The 18210-nt window shown below is 40.2% G+C and overlaps 1 long non-coding RNA gene across 4 annotated transcripts in view; it reads left to right on the top strand.

Annotated features, from left to right (window-relative positions):
- Positions 1-18210, top strand: part of LOC137421518 (uncharacterized) — a 179091-nt gene that overhangs the window by 144165 nt on the left and 16716 nt on the right. The window contains exon 3 of one of the 4 annotated variants that reach the window (XR_013622326.1): positions 11084-11248. This is a non-coding gene — a long non-coding RNA (uncharacterized LOC137421518). Of the gene's footprint in view, positions 1-11083; positions 11249-12405; positions 12442-12584; positions 12708-18210 lie in introns of those variants that run through there. The other 3 variants (XR_013622328.1, XR_013622325.1, XR_013622327.1) reach the window with 3 other exon arrangements.

The raw sequence follows: 18210 nt of genomic DNA, 5'->3' as shown, positions 1-18210 counted from the left end.
TCCGCGTCTACTCGCGTGGCTGAAGTAGGCGCTATTCGCCACCTGTGCGTCTGGCTGCAGCCGTGGACTCGTATCGCCAACGCCTCTTCTTCCTTCCCTCTGGTGCGTACGTTATACTGCGAGGTACAGTTCAAAGCCTCAAAGCGAGTGATGCCTCAAATCCCTCAAAGTCCTTTCTCTGTGCGTTCTCCTCATCCAATCCTGCTGGTAAGTCCTGTCGAGGGCTTTTCGCACCGACTTATATTGGCACGCCCCGCGAACCTTCTCAAACTCACCAGACGTGCCTCTCCACGCCCTCTCATGCTATCCCGTTAGAGCCCTGATTGGCTGGTGGCTCTTACCGTCATCGCCTCTGACGTTCCGCCTCGACGCCGCCCCCACCCCGACCCCGCACCCCTCCTTCTCAGGCCTACCTCGTGTCACTCGACTAGTGAGCAGCCGATGCGTAACAAACTGGGTCGAGCAGCCAATGCTTAACAAACTGAGCGAGCAGCCAATGCGTAACAAACTGAGTCAAGGCCAAATGGGGCGCGGGATGGATTCTGCCCATCGAGGTGGAATTGGAGGGTGGACGCAAAATGAACGGGACCTAATCTCATGTCTTTACACAACGCAGATATTAATAGGGGAAATGGCCTATACTTCCGCATACTATGACATAACTAATACCACAAGTGGGCCTACGTGTTGCTCGTGGAACTAACTATGGGGGGCAACCCTTTAACCTTTAATGATCAATATGTGCAAATCTCAAAACTGTAGCAATATATATATATATATATATATATATATATTTGCTGTTTTTGAACCTTTGATCCACCAACGTTTTGATTGCCTATCATTTATTCTTCCATCACTGCTTGAAGCTTCATGATAACTTGGTGCAGTTACTTTGGCTGCGTGACTATTCGTGACATATGGTAATCTCCTCTCATCATGATGTGCACAGGACGTGGTACTTTGACCACGTTGATTCATAATATGTGAGGCATACACGTTCCCCGGCTGCTCCGCACTGCTTGATCCATGATACACTGCACTCGCTGCCTCAGCCCCCATGATGCACGGGACACTTCTCTTGTCCGATTATGCTTTGTGACATACCAAAAGAGCAAAGCTGCCAGCTGACCTTTAACCCATCTCAAGGGCAGACTTAACGGCCTAAGAAAAGGCAAATGTTTGCAGCGAGCAATGGTATGGGCTCTCAGCAAGTAAATAATATGGAAATGTGGATGTGCCAGCTTTTCTATCTCCTGGGACCACATTTCAGACGCAATTGGATAACCTCACCATGTCCCCACCCAAAACTCCCCTCTCTGTCCTGCTGCTTCATTTTAGTTTTATAACCATCGGGTGCAATCTCTTACAGTGCCAAGGATTATCTTTCGCATCACGATCTCCCTTCTGTAAGTGCCACCACTGATTTGCATTTGGCATTTGATGGTGTGCGCCCCAATTAGGATGAGACACTTGGATTTTCTTTATATGCATAAAACAAGCCTGATTTCAGGACCACGAAAGAGGAAGGTTGATAAATATATGCATGACTAAATAATTTGCAGTATGCACTGTCAGAGACTCAGAACAACCTTCCTTATGTCGGCTTTCTCCAAATGCTCAGACGAATCACGTAAAGAAGAGCATTAAGTTTATCACACAATTGAATGACAATGCAGCAAGTGGGGGCTGGATGTCTGCCTTTAAAAGCAGCTCCCTCCCTGCCTTCCTGAATGCTTTTCTTTACCTTTTTTTAAAACAATGTGCAATGCTTTGCTCACTCGCCTCCTGCAGTCGCTGCCTATTACACTGCAATATCAAAAATTATCCCCTGCTGGTGGTTTCGACCACATCATCCTCATTCAGGAGACGAGCACAGGGCATCGACAGCTGTGTGTAACCGAGCCAGTCTGGTCAGGGTGTTTGGGGTATAGGTACTATACAAGCAGCAAGGATGTACTCTTGCCCGAATAAGCACAGGTCAGGAGGAGCACAGATCCAGCTAAAGAAGTGTTAGTCCGGGCTAAGTAGAGCATGGATGTAGGCCAGTAGATACAACAACAGGCATATTAAGGCCATTTTCCCTGCTAGAGCGGGGGTTAGCCTTGCGGTCCCCATGACAATCTTCTCCATTTTGCCCTATTTTCTGCATCTCCTTGTTAACCCCCTTGCCCACATTTCTTCTTCCACCACCTTTAGCCAAGTCTTTCTCGGTCTTCCCCGTCCTCTACTTCCTTCTACATTCATTTCCATCACTCTTCTCAACCAGTCACTTTCATCCTTCCTCAACACATGACCAAACCATCTCAACCTGTTCCTCTTCACAGCATCAATCACAGGCTCTATTCCCATCATCTTTCGCAATTCATCATTTGTCTTCCTCTCTCTCAACGATACTCCGCACATCCACCGAACCATTCGCATTTCCACCCTTTCCAGCCTTCGTTGCTGCTCTACGTTCATTACCCATGTCTCGCTCACAAAAATCGTAACACTTCTCACACATGCAGCATACACCTTTCCCTTCAGCTTCAACGGCATTCCCCTCCCATACCTTTTGGAAGGCATCCAGTAGATGTACAATGCATTTTAATTAAGACTCTACAATGACTGCTCTCTACTCCGGTTGATCTTCATTCTCGTCACATTGTGTGACGGATTAATTGTAGAAAAATCATCGTCTTTGCATTCAAAGGGCTTCCATCCCATCCAAGATGCCTTCCAAAATACATGGGGGAAGGGGTTCCCTGCTGGCCTTGACAACACCGATTGAAACTATGAAATGGGATTAGTTCCTAAAATCTTCTTTAAATGCACTGATCTTTTTTTCACGAGAGCGAAACACGTGTGTGCGAGGTGTCAAACATCCCTTCGATCGATATGAAAGAAAAGCATCTGCCAAAATAAGCGGTTTAATGAAATTATATTGCACCTAAAATCATTGCTACATGTGTAAAGCCTCTTGTGACCCAGCACCGATTTGACCATTAACTTGGTCGTTCAATAATGGAAATGCTACTTTATCATTAAAATTGATTGATGCCCTGAAACCTCGTGTGAGAGGACAGGCCATTCTCTACAGACATATTGTGCACAATTGACAACGTATGCCTAACCCTGCTCACAAAGACAATTGTACACCTGAATCAAAGTTCATACCTGGCTGGGAGCTTTCCTCATTATTGCAAGGCAATGGGTCCATTGGTGTGAGGTCTTTGATGAGGAGGGGAGTGTCGTTGAAGCTGAAGGGAAAGGTGTATGCTGCATGTGTGAGAAGTGTTATGATTTATGGGAGCGAGACATGGGTAATGAACGTAGAGCAGCAACGAAGGCTGGAAAGGGTGGAAATGCGAATGGTTCGATGGATGTGCGGAGTATCGTTGAGAGAGAGGAAGACAAATGATGAATTGCGAAAAAATGATGGGAATAGAGCCTGTGATTGATGCTGTGAAGAGGAACAGGTTGAGATGGTTTGGTCATGTGTTGAGGAAGGATGAAAGTGATGGAAATGAATGTAGAAGGAAGTAGAGGACGGGGAAGACCGAGAAAGACTTGGCTAAAGATGGTGGAAAAAGAAATGCGGGCAAGGGGGTTAACAAGGAGAGATGCAGAAAATAGGGCAAAATGGAGAAGATTGTCATGGGGACCGCAAGGCTAACCCCCGCTCTAGCAGGGAAAATGGCCTTAATGCATGTTGTTTTTGTTTGTTGTTGGTGTGAGGTCTGGTACAAGGTGGCTTACCCTGCTCACAAAGACAATTGTACACCTGAATGAAAGTTCATGCCAACTGGGAGCTTTCCTTGGTGTCTGCAAGTTATTGGATCAATTGGTGCTACCAAATGTTCCACTTTTTTCCGCTGGGAGATTGCATTCCTCAAAGCAGTGTTGCTGAAGCAATCCCACACCCCATATACATCATTAACGTCTGTCTCCTTGGAAACCCTTTGTAGCACTTTGCCCCTCAAAAATAATCCTTTTCTGTTGGACAGTTCTGCTTCTACACTACATTCCTTTGGCTGTATCACTCTTGGCTCATCTATAGAAAAGATCACAAATTGGTCAACCAATTGGAACATAATCGCCGTACAAATGAGGCCTTTGGGAGAAATAATATGATCTGTTTGAGGAATCTCATATCGACGTTATAGATACGTCCTAATGAGGTAAGACGGTCAAAGCATTACCTGACTCGTAAAGAATACTTGGATTTGTCCATGTGAATAGACAAAGGTACCATAACATAATTCGCAAAGTATAATAATGTGGGATCTCTATTGTCTTCATTGTAAATGCTACAGTCAGTTTTAGGGTCGGCGTGCTCCACCATAATATGGTGGTCCTTGTAGTCGCTCCACGAGGTGGCAGTTTAAAATCGCACTCATTAATTCCGTTTGGAATGAAATTGTAAACAAAGGCCTTTAATATTACTGGAATCTCCGTGGCCAATATGAAAGCTGAATGTTCAACGGTTTTTGAAATATGGCGTACGCAAGCCAAGTTACAGAGATGGTTGCCAATTGCCATGGCAACATAATTCAGCCAATCATGGCCGTGATCTAATCAGGTTGAGATAATGGCATGAGGAATGGATCTCTGCAATATGAAAGGTAAATGTTTAACGGTTTTTTGAAATATCACGGACACAAAAGTCCATGGGCAGACGATTGGGTATTCGACGGAGCTCTTGCAGTGTTGTTTGCACCCTCCTCTACTCTCCTTCCCTATATTTTATATTTACAAATCATAATGTACCTTTGGGCTGGCAGGATGACCCAGAGGTATGCCCACTGGCCTCGAAGCTGTCCAGCTTGTGTTAAAATGTCGTCCCAGCTATTAACGGTCATTCCGGTGTTTCACAGACAGGGTGATTCATGAATGTGTGTACGCCATCCCTCGAATGGATGTTAAGCTGGGCATTCCATCTGCCAGCATTAAGTCGTGGACATTAAAGATGCCAGGGTGTCTTTTACGAAGAGTAGGCCAGCAATCGCCGGCACCATGAACAAATTCCAAAATCCTGCCCTGACTTCCTGAGACGGAGTGTCAACCCGACCAGGATTGTGGCCCAAGTCATAGAAACTGCTTTGGCAGCACAATCCCTCTGCATAGGGCATGATACAATTGATACATGATGATGATTAATGCACTTATAATGATGATTCATGTAAAGATGCATTTGTTCAATAGACAAACATAATCTCTTTAAACAAACCAAGAGTTAACCTTTAATATGCAGATAGATAGCGATTTATTTCAAATAAACAGAACTGCAAAGCTTACAGTGGTATCGCTTCAATCAAATTATGGGATTGCACTGTATTTCCGAGTGTAAAACTTACATTAATATCCATTCAAATGATGGAATTCCACTGTATTTCATACTGTAAAACTAACAGTAATATCCATACAAATTATGGAACTCCACTGTATTTCATACTGTAAAACTTACAGTAATATCCATACAAATTATGGGACTCCACTGTATTTCATACTGTAAAACTTACAGTAATATCCATACAAATTATGGGATCCCACTGTATATCATACTGTAAAACTTACAGTAATATCCATACAAATTATGGGATTGCACTGTATTTCATACTGTAAAACTTAGTAATATCCATACAAATTATGGGATCCCACTGTATTTCATACTGTATAACTTACAGTAATATCCATACAAATTATGGGATTCCACTGTATTTCATACTGTAAAACTTACAGTAATATCCATACAAATTATGCGATCCCACTGTATTTCATACTGTATAACTTACAGTAATATCCATACAAATTATGGGATGGCACTGTATTTCATACTGTAAAACTTACAGTAATATCCATACAAATTATGGAATCCCACTGTATTTCATACTGTATAACTTACAGGAATATCCATACAAATTATGGGATCCCACTGTATTTCATACTGTAAAACTTACAGTAATATCCATACAAATTATGGGACTCCACTGTATTTAATACTGTATAACTTACAGTAATATCCATACAAATTATGGGATTCCACTGTATTTCATACTGTATAACTTACAGTAATATCCATACAAATTATAGGATCCCACTGTATTTCATACTGTAAAACTTACAGTAATATCCATTCAAATTATGGGATTGCACTGTATTTCATACTGTATAACTTACAGTAATATCCATTCAAATTATGGTATTGCACTGTATTTCATACTGTATAACACAGTAATCCATTCGAATTATGGGATTGCACTGTATTTCATACTGTAAAACGTACAGAAATATCCATTCAAATTATGGTATTCCACTGTATTTCATACTGTATAACTTACAGTAATCCATTCGAATTATGGGATTGCATTGTATTTCATACTGTAAAACTTAGTAATATCCATTCAAATTATGGGATTGCACTGTATTTCATACTATATAACTTACAGTAATATCCATTCGAATTATGGGATTCCACTGTATATCATACTGTGAAACTTACAGAAATATCCATTCAAATTTAGGGATTCCACTGTATTTCATACTGTAAAACTTACAGTAATAGCCATTCAAATTATGGGATTGCACTGTATTTCATACTGTAAAACCTACAGTAATATCCATTCAAATTATGGGATTGCACTGTATTTCATACTATATAACTTACAGTAATATCCATTCGAATTATGGGATTGCACTGTATTTCATACTATATAACTTACAGTAATATCCATTCGAATTATGGGATTGCACTGTATTTCATACGATATAACTTACAGTAATAGCCATTCAAATTATGGGATTCCACTGTATTTCATACTGTAAAACCTACAGTAATATCCATTCAAATTATGGGATTGCACTGTATTTTATACTATATAACTTACAGTAATATCCATTCGAATTATGGGATTCCACTGTATTTCATACTGTAAAACTTAGTAATATCCATTCAAATTATGGGATTGCACTGTATTTCATACTGTAAAACTTAGTAATATCCATTCAAATTATGGGATTCCACTGTATTTCATACTGTAAAACTTAGTAATATCCATTCAAATTATGGGATTCCACTGTATTTCATACTGTAAAACTTAGTAATATCCATTCAAATTATGGGATTACACTGTATTTCATACTGTAAAACTTACAGTAAAAGCCATTCAAATTATGGGATTCCACTGTATTTCATACTGTAAAACAGAGTAAAAGCCATTCAAATTATGGGATTCCACTGTATTTCATACTGTAAAACTTAGTAATAGCCATTCAAATTATGGGATTGCACTGTATTTCATACTGTAAAACTTACAGAAATATCCATACAAATTTAGGGATTCCACTGTATTTCATACTGTATAACTTAGTAATATCCATTCAAATTATGGGATTCCACTGTATTTCATGCTGTAAAACTTACAGTAAAAGCCATTCAAATTATGGGATTCCACTGTATTTCATACTGTAAAACTTAGAGTAAAAGCCATTCAAATTATGGGATTCCACTGTATATCATACTGTAAAACTTAGTAATAGCCATTCAAATTATGGGATTGCACTGTATTTCATACTGTAAAACTTACAGTAAAAGCCATTCAAATTATGGGATTCCACTGTATTTCATACTGTAAAACTTACAGTAATATCCATACAAATTATGGGATTCCACTGTATTTCATACTGTAAAACTTACAGAAATATCCATTCAAATTTAGGGATTCCACTGTATATCATACTGTAAAACTTAGTAATATCCATTCAAATTTATGGATTCCACTGTATTTCATACCGTAAAACTTACAGTAATAGCCATTCAAATTATGGGATTGCACTGTATTTCATACTGTAAAACTTACAGTAATATCCATTCAAATTTCGGGATTCCACTGTATATGATACTGTAAAACTTACAGTAATAGCCATTCAAATTATGGGATTCCACTGTGTATCATACTGTAAAACTTATTAATATCCATTCAAATTTAGGGATTCAACTGTATTTCATACTGTAAAACTTACAGTAATAGCCATTCAAATTATGGGATTCCACTGTATATCATACTGTAAAACTTAGTAATATCCATTCAAATTTAGGGATTCCACTGTATTTCATACTGTAAAACTTACAGAAATATCCATTCAAATTTAGGGATTCCACTGTATTTCATACTGTAAAACTTAGTAATATCCATTCAAATTATGGGATTGCACTGTATTTCATACTGTATAACTTACAGTAATATCCATTCGAATTATGGGATTGCACTGTATTTCATACTGTATAACTTACAGTAATATCCATTCGAATTATGGGATTGCACTGTATTTCATACTGTAAAACTTACAGTAATAGCCATTCAAATTATGGGATTCCACTGTATATCATACTGTAAAACTTAGTAATATCCATTCAAATTTAGGGATTCCACTGTATATCATACTGTAAAACTTAGTAATATCCATTCAAATTTAGGGATTCCACTGTATTTCATACTGTAAAACTTACAGAAATATCCATTCAAATTTAGGGATTCCACTGTATTTCATACTGTAAAACTTAGTAATATCCATTCAAATTATGGGATTGCACTGTATTTCATACTGTATAACTTACAGTAATATCCATTCGAATTATGGGATTGCACTGTATTTCATACTGTATAACTTACAGTAATATCCATTCGAATTATGGGATTGCACTGTATTTCATACTGTAAAACTTACAGAAATATCCATTCAAATTTAGGGATTCCACTGTATTTCACACTGTAAAACTTAGTAATATCCATTCAAATTATGGGATTGCACTGTATTTCATACTGTAAAACTTAGTAATATCCATTCGAATTATGGGATTGCACTGTATTTCATACTGTGAAACTTACAGTAATATCCATTCGAATTTTGGGATTGCACTGTATTTCATACTGTAAAACATAGTAATATCCATTCGAATTATGGGATTGCACTGTATTTCATACTGTAAAACTTAGTAATATCCATTCGAATTATGGGATTGCACTGTATTTCATACTGTAAAACTTAGTAATATCCATTCGAATTATGGGATTGCACTGTATTTCATCTATCTATAATGCCAGTAATCTCTGTGTGTCTGTCTGTGTGTTTGTCTGTGACCGCTGTTTCTCGACAACCACGGGTCCGATATACTTGAAACTTGCCAGGTATATTGCTGGGGACCCGAGGATGTGCCTTTTCAAGGTTTGAAATTAATCGGACAAGTACCTACCGAGCTATGTCCAAAAAACGCTTCAACCAATCAGAGAGCAGCGAGCTATCACGTGTGCCGAACCGTTAATGCAATGCAAGCGTTAATGCGTTAATGCAAGGCTTTTCTTTTTTTCCCTCTTCTCTTTCTACTTTTCCTTGCGATTAAATTGCAAACAGCCAAAATACGTTGGCGCTAATTGAATAATTGGCCATTAACACTAAAATAATCGTAACTGCGATATGCCAACTTCCGGACAGTGCAGCCTTCCCTGTTGTTGTTGTTTGCAGCAGCTGTTTGCAGCAAGGCAAGGCTTTTCTTTTTTTCCCTCTTCTCTTTCTACTTTGCCTTGCGATTAAATTGCAAACAGCCAAAATACGTTGGCGCTAATTGAATAATTGGGCATTATGTTTTACAACTAATAAAAACGAATTTGCGATTCATTCGCTTTCCTGCGCGTTTGTGTACGCGATGGCGATTTCTTTACCAAACTCCGGAAGCCGTTCGCTTTGGACCGAACCATTGCATGTAAATAGAGGGGGGGGATTGTCACCACTCGCAAGCCGTTCGCTTTGGACCAAACCATTTCATGTAAATAGGGGGGGGGATATAATTTTAGATATATATATAGTACGGGCATGCCCTAGTACTGTAAAACTTAGTAATATCCATTCAAATTATGGGATTGCACTGTATTTCATACTGTAAAACTTAGTAATATCCATTCAAATTTAGGGATTCCACTGTATTTCATACTGTATTGCCTCCTCCAGATTTTTCTAGCCATAGTCTGTCTGAGTCTGCATAGCTAAAACTTCAGAAGGTGGAATGGAGTCTTCCCAGGTCTCAAAGTGTGTGTGTGTGTGTGTGTGTGTTTGTGTGTGTGTGTGTGTGTGTGTGTGTGTGTGTGTGTGTGTGTGTGTGTGTGTGTGTGTGTGTGTGTGTGTGTATTATGTGTGTGTGTGTGTGTGTGTGTGTGTGTGTGTGTGTGTGTGTGTGTGTGTTTATGTATGTATATTGAACATATGTATGTATTGAACATGAACGTATTGTGTGAACGTATTGAACGTATTTTATGTATGTATGTATTGTGTATGTATTGTGTATGTATGTATATTGTTTGTGTGTGTGTATGTATTTGTGAATGTGTATGTATATTGTGTGTGTGTGTGAATGTGTGTGTGTATTATATGTGTGTGTGTGTGTATGTATATGTGAATGTGTGTGTATATTATATGTGTGTGTGTGTGTGTGTATGTGAATGTGTGTGTATATTGTGTGTGTGTGTGTGTGTGTATGTAGTGTGTGTGTGTGTGTGTGTGTGTGTGTATGTGTATGTTGTGTGTGTGTGTGTGTGTGTGTGTGTGTGTGTGTGTGTGTGTGTGAATGTGTGTGTGTGTGTGTGTGTGTGTGTGTATTATATGTGTGTGTGTGTGTGTGTATGTATATGTGAATGTGTGTGTATATTATATGTGTGTGTGTGTGTATATTATGTGTGTGTGTGTGTGTGTGTGTGTGTATATATGTGAATGTGTGTGTATATTGTGTGTGTGTGTGTGTGTGTGTGTGTGTGTGTGTGTGTGTGTGTGTGTGTGTGTGTGTGTGTGTGTGTGTGTGTGTGTTGTCTCATCTTTAAAAAAAATCTAAAGGAAAAGCAAGGTTGAGGTACCTGGCCCAAAGTGACTATCAACAGTACACAATGGTACTTTTTGGATCCTATAATGATTGTAAAAGGCAATGTAAGACGAGCAAAGAGTCGAAGGTTGTGTGGGTTTTCTGTTTTTGTTGCCTTTATTCTTTTTTATTAGCGTCATGATTTATTCTTATTTGCTGTCATCCAATAATTCTCCACTCTCTTATCCTGAAATGCAGCGATCGGAGTGATGCCTTCATTGCCTTGGCAGCTTCACAAGAGACATGGTGGTGGATCTGCTCGTTTAATCAAAAGCGAGGGTCACGGGTCATGATAAGCCTGCATTCCGAGGTCCATGACAGCACGCGTCTTGATCTGCAGGATTGGAGAGCTGAATGGATGAGGTAGATAGAGCCACATGCACAGCTCAGCTCAGCACAACACGCACTCTGCAGGCCCCGTGCACACCATACCGTACACTGCTGTATTATAAATAAATATACACACACCTACACTTGCACACACACACACACACACACACACCTACATTTGCACACACACCTACAGTCCTACACGCATACCTACACACACCTATACACACACACATGCACACACCTATGCACACCTACACACATGCACACGAATCACTGCACATGCATATACAAACACACACATCACATGGGACCCCAATGGAAGAAAGCTCTAGATTAAAGACATTTTTTGGCCATCATGTCATGCCACCTTTTATTTTGTGCAAAACATATTCTGCAGATTTTTTGCAATTACCTGTGCAGTGCAAATCATGAGGGATACGTTTTTGGGGTGAGGTGCATCAGGTTGGTTGGGGGAAGTGTGCTGATGGAAGTTGAATAAACCCTTCGTTCTCCCACAAGGGATCTCGAGTGTTCGTCCTGCGGCGGTCACTGCGAGATAGTACAATCACCCAGAGTTTAGTATGCATCATGGGTAGTTGTGAGCTTGGGTGTTTCATGGCAGTGTGCGCATTCAGGCCTGGGGTGGGCAAGAGGGGGGGGGGCTTGTTATCCCAGAGACGGCTCCCACTCGTTTCCCATCATTTTGGCCTTCAGCTCGGCACTCCAGCATCCCTGCACGGGTTCGACGCACAATAAGTGCCTCTACCTGGGGTTGATGTACGGTATTATGATGGGGAAAGGTGCTGCAATGAGGAAATATTTTTCACAGTTAGTCAAAGGCACAAATCCTTGTGGTTGCGACACGTCCTTGTGAACTGTGAATATTTCATTTGAGAATATGGGAGAGATATTAACATGAAGGTGGCAACGTTAAACCCTTGGCGAATTTCGAGCAAAGTTAACAACAGACGAACACTATTATACATAGAAACCTAAATTATGCAGATTAATGTCTTGCACATCATTCCTGATTTGAGATTCAGATTTGAGATCTTGACATGCAGGGGGCACCGCATCAGCGGCACATCTGCACCCACAGCAAATGATGCAACTGGCATCCACGGACTGTATGTAAAGGGAGTAGAAGAAGAAGAATCTTTATTCCCTTTTCCCATCGACCTCTTTGCCAGCGTGCTGATTGCAAGAGTTGAAACTTTTCAAAGGTTTGTTCCATTTGGCTTTTTAATTTTGGCAAACTTCAGTAATTTTTGTGATGTCCTTGATAATATTTTGAATATATTTTAAATAACTCGCACTTGCAAAGTTTCTCGTTCACGCACCTGTAACGTAGTTCCGGGGAGCTCGTGGAATGGCGCTTCGTTCATCCGTCCGTCTGTCCGCACACACTACTTGAAACTTCTTCTCCGAAACTGCTGATGGGATTGTGACCAAACCTGGATAAAATGATGTTTGGTATGCTGGAACTCAGGTTTGTTCAAGGGATTTAAAAGATACGGAGTCTAAGGGGGTCTAATGGGGGGTCAAAGTGGGTCCAGGCTTGACCCCCCCCCCCCCCCCCCACCACCCCCTAAATGGTGTTTGCTTTCTTCTCAGAATCTACACACACAATTCCAATAAAACTTGACAACAACCTTCATCACCTGTGATGTACCAAAGTTTGTTCATGGCATTAGAAAAATCGGGCTCTAGGTCGAGGGTATCTACTGCAGGTGTGGGGGGATTAGAAAAATCGGGCTCTAGGGGATCTACTGCAGATGTGGGGGCATTAGGAAAATCGGGCTCTCGGGGATCCACTGCAGGTGTGGGGGATTAGAAAAATCGGGCTCCAGGGGATCCACTGCAGGTGTGGGGGCATTAGAAAAATCGGGCTCCAGGGGATCTACTGCAGGTGTGGGGGCATTAGAAAAATCGGGCTCTAGGGGATCTACTGCAGGTGTGGGGGCATTAGAAAAATCGGGCTCTAGGGGATCTACTGCAGATGTGGGGGCATTAGGAAAATCGGGCTCTCGGGGATCCACTGCAGGTGTGGGGGATTAGAAAAATCGGGCTCCAGGGGATCTACTGCAGGTGTGGGGGGGATTACAAAAATCAGTCTCTGGGGGATCGACTGCAGGTGTGGGGGGGATTAGAAAAATCGGGCTCTGGGGGATCTATTGCAGGTGTGGGGGAATTAGAAAAATCGGGCTCCAGGGGATCTACTGCAGGTGTGGGGGATTAGAAAAATCGGGCTCCAGCGGATCTACTGCAGGTGTGGGGTTCATTAGAAAAATCGGGCTCTCAGGGATCTACTGCAGGTGTGGGGGCATTAGAAAAATCGGGCTCTAGGGGATCTACTGCAGGTGTGGGGGCATTAGAAAAATCGGGCTCTCGGGGATCTACTGCAGGTGTGGGGGCATTAGAAAAATCGGGCTCTCGGGGATCGACTGCAGGTGTGGGGGCATTAGAAAAATCGGGCTCTAGGGGATCTACTGCAGGTGTGGGGGCATTATAAAAATCGGGCTCTAGGGGATCTACTGCAGGTGTGGGGGATTAGAAAAATCGGGCTCTATGGGGATCTACTGCAGGTGTGGGGGAAGATTTTCCCCCCAAAATAGGTATTTTTTTCTTTGTTTGTATAAAGTCTTATGAATTACGTTAGTATGATTCCACATGCTGCCCTGACTCAGAGCATCCATTGAAATTCATTTAAAATACCGTGATACTGTTTAAAATACCTTTAGTCGGTGTATTACACACCCGAATTTATTCTACCAGGTAGTATTGGCCCTATTATTTTTTTTGAAGACACTCACAGTTCTATGTTGTCGTGAAACTAAGGCTCACTCTCGTGTCCTTTATTTCGGGATATTTTCAATGTGATGAGAGATTTCGATTTTATAGAGAGTCGTTCATTAGGCAGACGCTTTAAGACTGATTGGTGGTTTTATTGGTGTGTGATTTGAAAAGCGATTGGTGAATAATATAGGGATGATTTGAAAGGTGATTTGGAGGGTAATTGGCGAGAAATTTTGGTTTTTGATTTAGAGCTTAGTTTGTGAGTACAGGTTGTGGACGGAGGTTATGTTTTCACCCATGTGCATCTGTTTGTTTGTCTGTGAGCAGGATGTCTCAAAAGGTTATGGACGGATACGGACAAAACTTGGTTAGACAGGTTAGGTGTGTGACAAGGACAAATAGGTTCAATTTTTATGAAGATCCTAATTCAGATCTGGATACTATAATTTTTTTTATTTTTTAAGTGATTCGTCAACATTGAGAGATAGGGCCAAAATGATATATCTATCTTCTATCTATTCTAAATAAATAAAAGAAAGTTTTTGTTTGTTTGTTTGTTTGTCTGCGCAAGCTATTAATCTCGTGAACAGTGAAAGATAGGAGGAAACCTCCAATACAAAAAATGTCGGGACGGGCCCCGGGAAGGCTATAGGCTAGATGGCGAGGCCGCTTCGGCCGGGCTGGGCCCATTTCGCAATTAAAAGCTGAGCTGAATTATAGTAGTCAATCTTCTACGGCTGCGAGTAAAAGCCGAATTATAGTAGTAAATTCATTCAATAAAGAACCCGGGCAACGCCGGGTGCTTTCGGCTCGTCTACTATATAAGAGAGCTGTTGGTCTGTCTGTCTGTGTGTGTCGCCATTTTTCTCAGAGATGGCTGAACGGATCTTCGTCAAACTTTCAGAGGTTCATCAGTGCCTGGGAGTGTTTTAGGCAAAAAAAAAAAATTTGTTTAAAAAAAATATCCTTTTGGATTTTTTTTTAAATCGCTCGATAGTGCCTACGCCTTTTTGATTGATGACACTTATAATTATTATATACAAGTACACATTGGCATAAATTAATACAAAACAATCACCAGACATTTGAACACAAATAAATCAAACAATTCCGGAAGTGAACGAAGATGGTAGTAAGGCTTTTTCTTCTTCCTGATCAGCATCACACTTAACTCAGAAACGTGATGAACGGCACATTCACCTGCATATTTTCAACGAAAAGGTAAAATGATTATTTGACGTGATGGATTCTGATTTCGATGTAATTGCTTTTACATTATATTTTCTCTCATTTCAAATAGGTTAATGTTTCTTTTTCTCTTGAGCAATGCCGGGTACTCCAGCTATAAATGCTGATATACTTTACTTGGGGTACAAAGACAAATACAACTTTGTCTGGGAGGTAACATAGGTTATGTGGCCACGGCCTCGTGTGGGGGTGTGGGGTACCGGGAGAGGGGCGTAAATTATTTATGTAAATGTGTACCGTGTAGCGCCACCTGATGATGGTGGCAGAGGGTATTACAATTTCCTTTTTTTTACCGAGGCAACACTGAGGTTAAAGCACTCTTGGCACGGGTAAAAATTTTATCCTTCTCATTCCTCCTCCCCCAAAACGGAGGGGCCTGTCAAAGCCACCCCCCCCCCCCCAAAAAAAGATGTATATGTAATATATCCCCTCCCACTCCCCCCACTCCCTTCCTCACCCCTCCCTCTCCTGCCTCCTCCCCCTCCCCCACTCCCTCCCCCCCACCCCCCGTGCCCGCCGCAATGCCGGACTCCTGCTAGTAATATGATATTTCAAAAAGTTGTGGATGAGTTATGACAAACCTTGGTGGATGAGTTCGTTAGATGACAAGAGCAATCCGATTAGATTTCTGTTAATGTCCAGATCCAGCCTATCAGTGAGATCCAAAATGTAAACGATTGTGGAGCATGGCGGAGGTATGTACTTTACCGAATGAGTAATTACCTCCGCCACCAAAGGTGGATGGAGGTTATCTTTTCACCCCTGTCTGTCTGTCTGTCTGTTTGTTACTTGCGGAAATCGAAGATTTTTCGAGTATATTGCTTGGTCCTGTGTGTTATTCTGTCTGTCTGTCTGTATGTCAGTCGCCTACAGGTCACAATTTTCAACCGATCTTCATGAAACTTTACCAAATGGTAGAGTTGGTCATAAGCAAGAAGCCTATCGTTTTTGGGGTCAAAGGGTCAATAGGTCAACGTAGGCCAAATGTCACCAACGTTGTCAAATTTCTAAAATCCTCAATTTTCATCCGATTGACTTGAAATTTGAAGAGAACTTGCACATCTGGTCACTGAATTCAGCCTCCAAGCATTTTTGAGGTCAACATAGGCCAAGTTTTTAAAATCCTCAATTTTCATCCAATTAACTTGAAATTTTAAGAGGATTTGCATACCTGGCCAATAAATTCAACCACCAAGTAGTTTTGAGGTCAACATAGGCCAAAAGGTCAACATATGCCAAATTTCTAAAATCCTAAATTTTCATCTGATTGACTTGAAATTTTAAAAGGATTTGCATACCAGGTCACTGATTCCACCAACCACCAATTATTTTTGAGGTCATCATAGGTCAACAACTTATTTTAGGGATTTCGCAAGTATCGTGCCATGCATGACATATTTCTTGTTTGTTCGTTTGTTTGTGAACAAGACATCTCAAAAAGTTGTGGACGGATTCGGACATAATTTGGCAGAGATGTAGCGTATGAGACAAGGTCGAAATGTTTAGATTTTTGTGAAGATCCGAATCCGGATCCGGCTACTAGAATTTTTAAGTGATTCTTCACCATTGGGAGATGGGGCCAAAAACGATATATAGCAGGATATCTCAAAAAGTTGTGGACGGATTTGGACGTAACTTGGTGGAGAGGTTGGGTGTCTGACAACGACGATTCGATTTTGGTGAAGATATGAATATGAATGCGGATATGATAAAAAAATTTTTTAAAGTGATTCCTTACCATTGGGAGATAGGGCCAAAAACGATACAAAGCAGGATATCTCAAAAAATTGTGGACGGATGATTTTGATTAAATGTGATTCTGTATTGTGATTTTCTGGTTTACTCTGGGATTCAAAACGTAAACTGTTCACCTGGCGGAGGTATGCTCTCCACTGAGTGCCATTGTAGTTTAGTTATAATTTGGGTTGTGTTTAGTTATGATAGTTATGTTTAGTTTATTTATGATTAGTTTAGATATCAAGATTAGTTATGTTTAGCTGTGATAAGAAAGGTGGTTGAATTTTTTTTCGATATTTGAGTAATTTGAGGAAATATCTCGATATTTGAGTGAGTAATTTAGTAATTAGTAAGTCATTTGGTGAGGTTTTATCTAGAAGTTGATTTTCGAAGGCTGATTCACAAGTACTTTGTGATATTATTTGGGGATTGATTGGTGAGTAACTTAGTGTGTGATTTGGAGGTTGATTGTTGAGTAATTTGGTTTTTCATTTGGAGGTTAATTGTTGAGTAATTTGGTTTTTCATTTGGAGGTTGATTGTTGAGTAATTTGGTTTTTCATTTGGAGGTTGATTGTTGAGTAATTTGGTTTTTCATTTGGAGGTTGATTGTTGAGTAATTTGGTTTTTCATTTGGAGGTTGATTGTTGAGTAATTTGGTTTTTCATTTGGAGGCTGATTGTTGAGTAATTTGGTTTTTAATTTGGAGGCTGATTGTTGAGTAATTTGGTTTTTCATTTGGAGGTTAATTGTTGAGTAATTTGGTTTTTCATTTGGAGGTTAATTGTTGAGTAATTTGGTTTTTCATTTGGAGGTTGATTGTTGAGTAATTTGGTTTTTCATTTGGAGGTTGATTGTTGAGTAATTTGGTTTTTCATTTGGAGGTTAATTGTTGAGTAATTTGGTTTTTCATTTGGAGGTTGATTGTTGAGTAATTTGGTTTTTCATTTGGAGGTTGATTGTTGAGTAATTTGGTTTTTCATTTGGAGGTTAATTGTTGAGTAATTTGGTTTTTCATTTGGAAGTGGATTGTTGAGTAATTTGGTTTTTAATTTGGAGGCTGATTGTTGAGTAATTTGGTTTTTCATTTGGAGGCTGATTGTTGAGTAATTTGGTTTTTCATTTGGAGGTTGATTGGTGAGTAATTTATAGTGTGGGATTTGGAGGCTGATTGGTGAGTAAGGTCGAGATGATTTCGGTTATTGGAAGGCA

The sequence above is a fragment of the Myxine glutinosa genome, chromosome 2 (assembly GCF_964187855.1).
Source record: "Myxine glutinosa chromosome 2, kmMyxGlut1.1, whole genome shotgun sequence".
Lineage (NCBI taxonomy): Eukaryota > Metazoa > Chordata > Myxini > Myxiniformes > Myxinidae > Myxine > Myxine glutinosa.
Note: the sequence above shows the minus strand (reverse complement) of the source record. Positions and strands in the feature narration are given on the sequence as shown.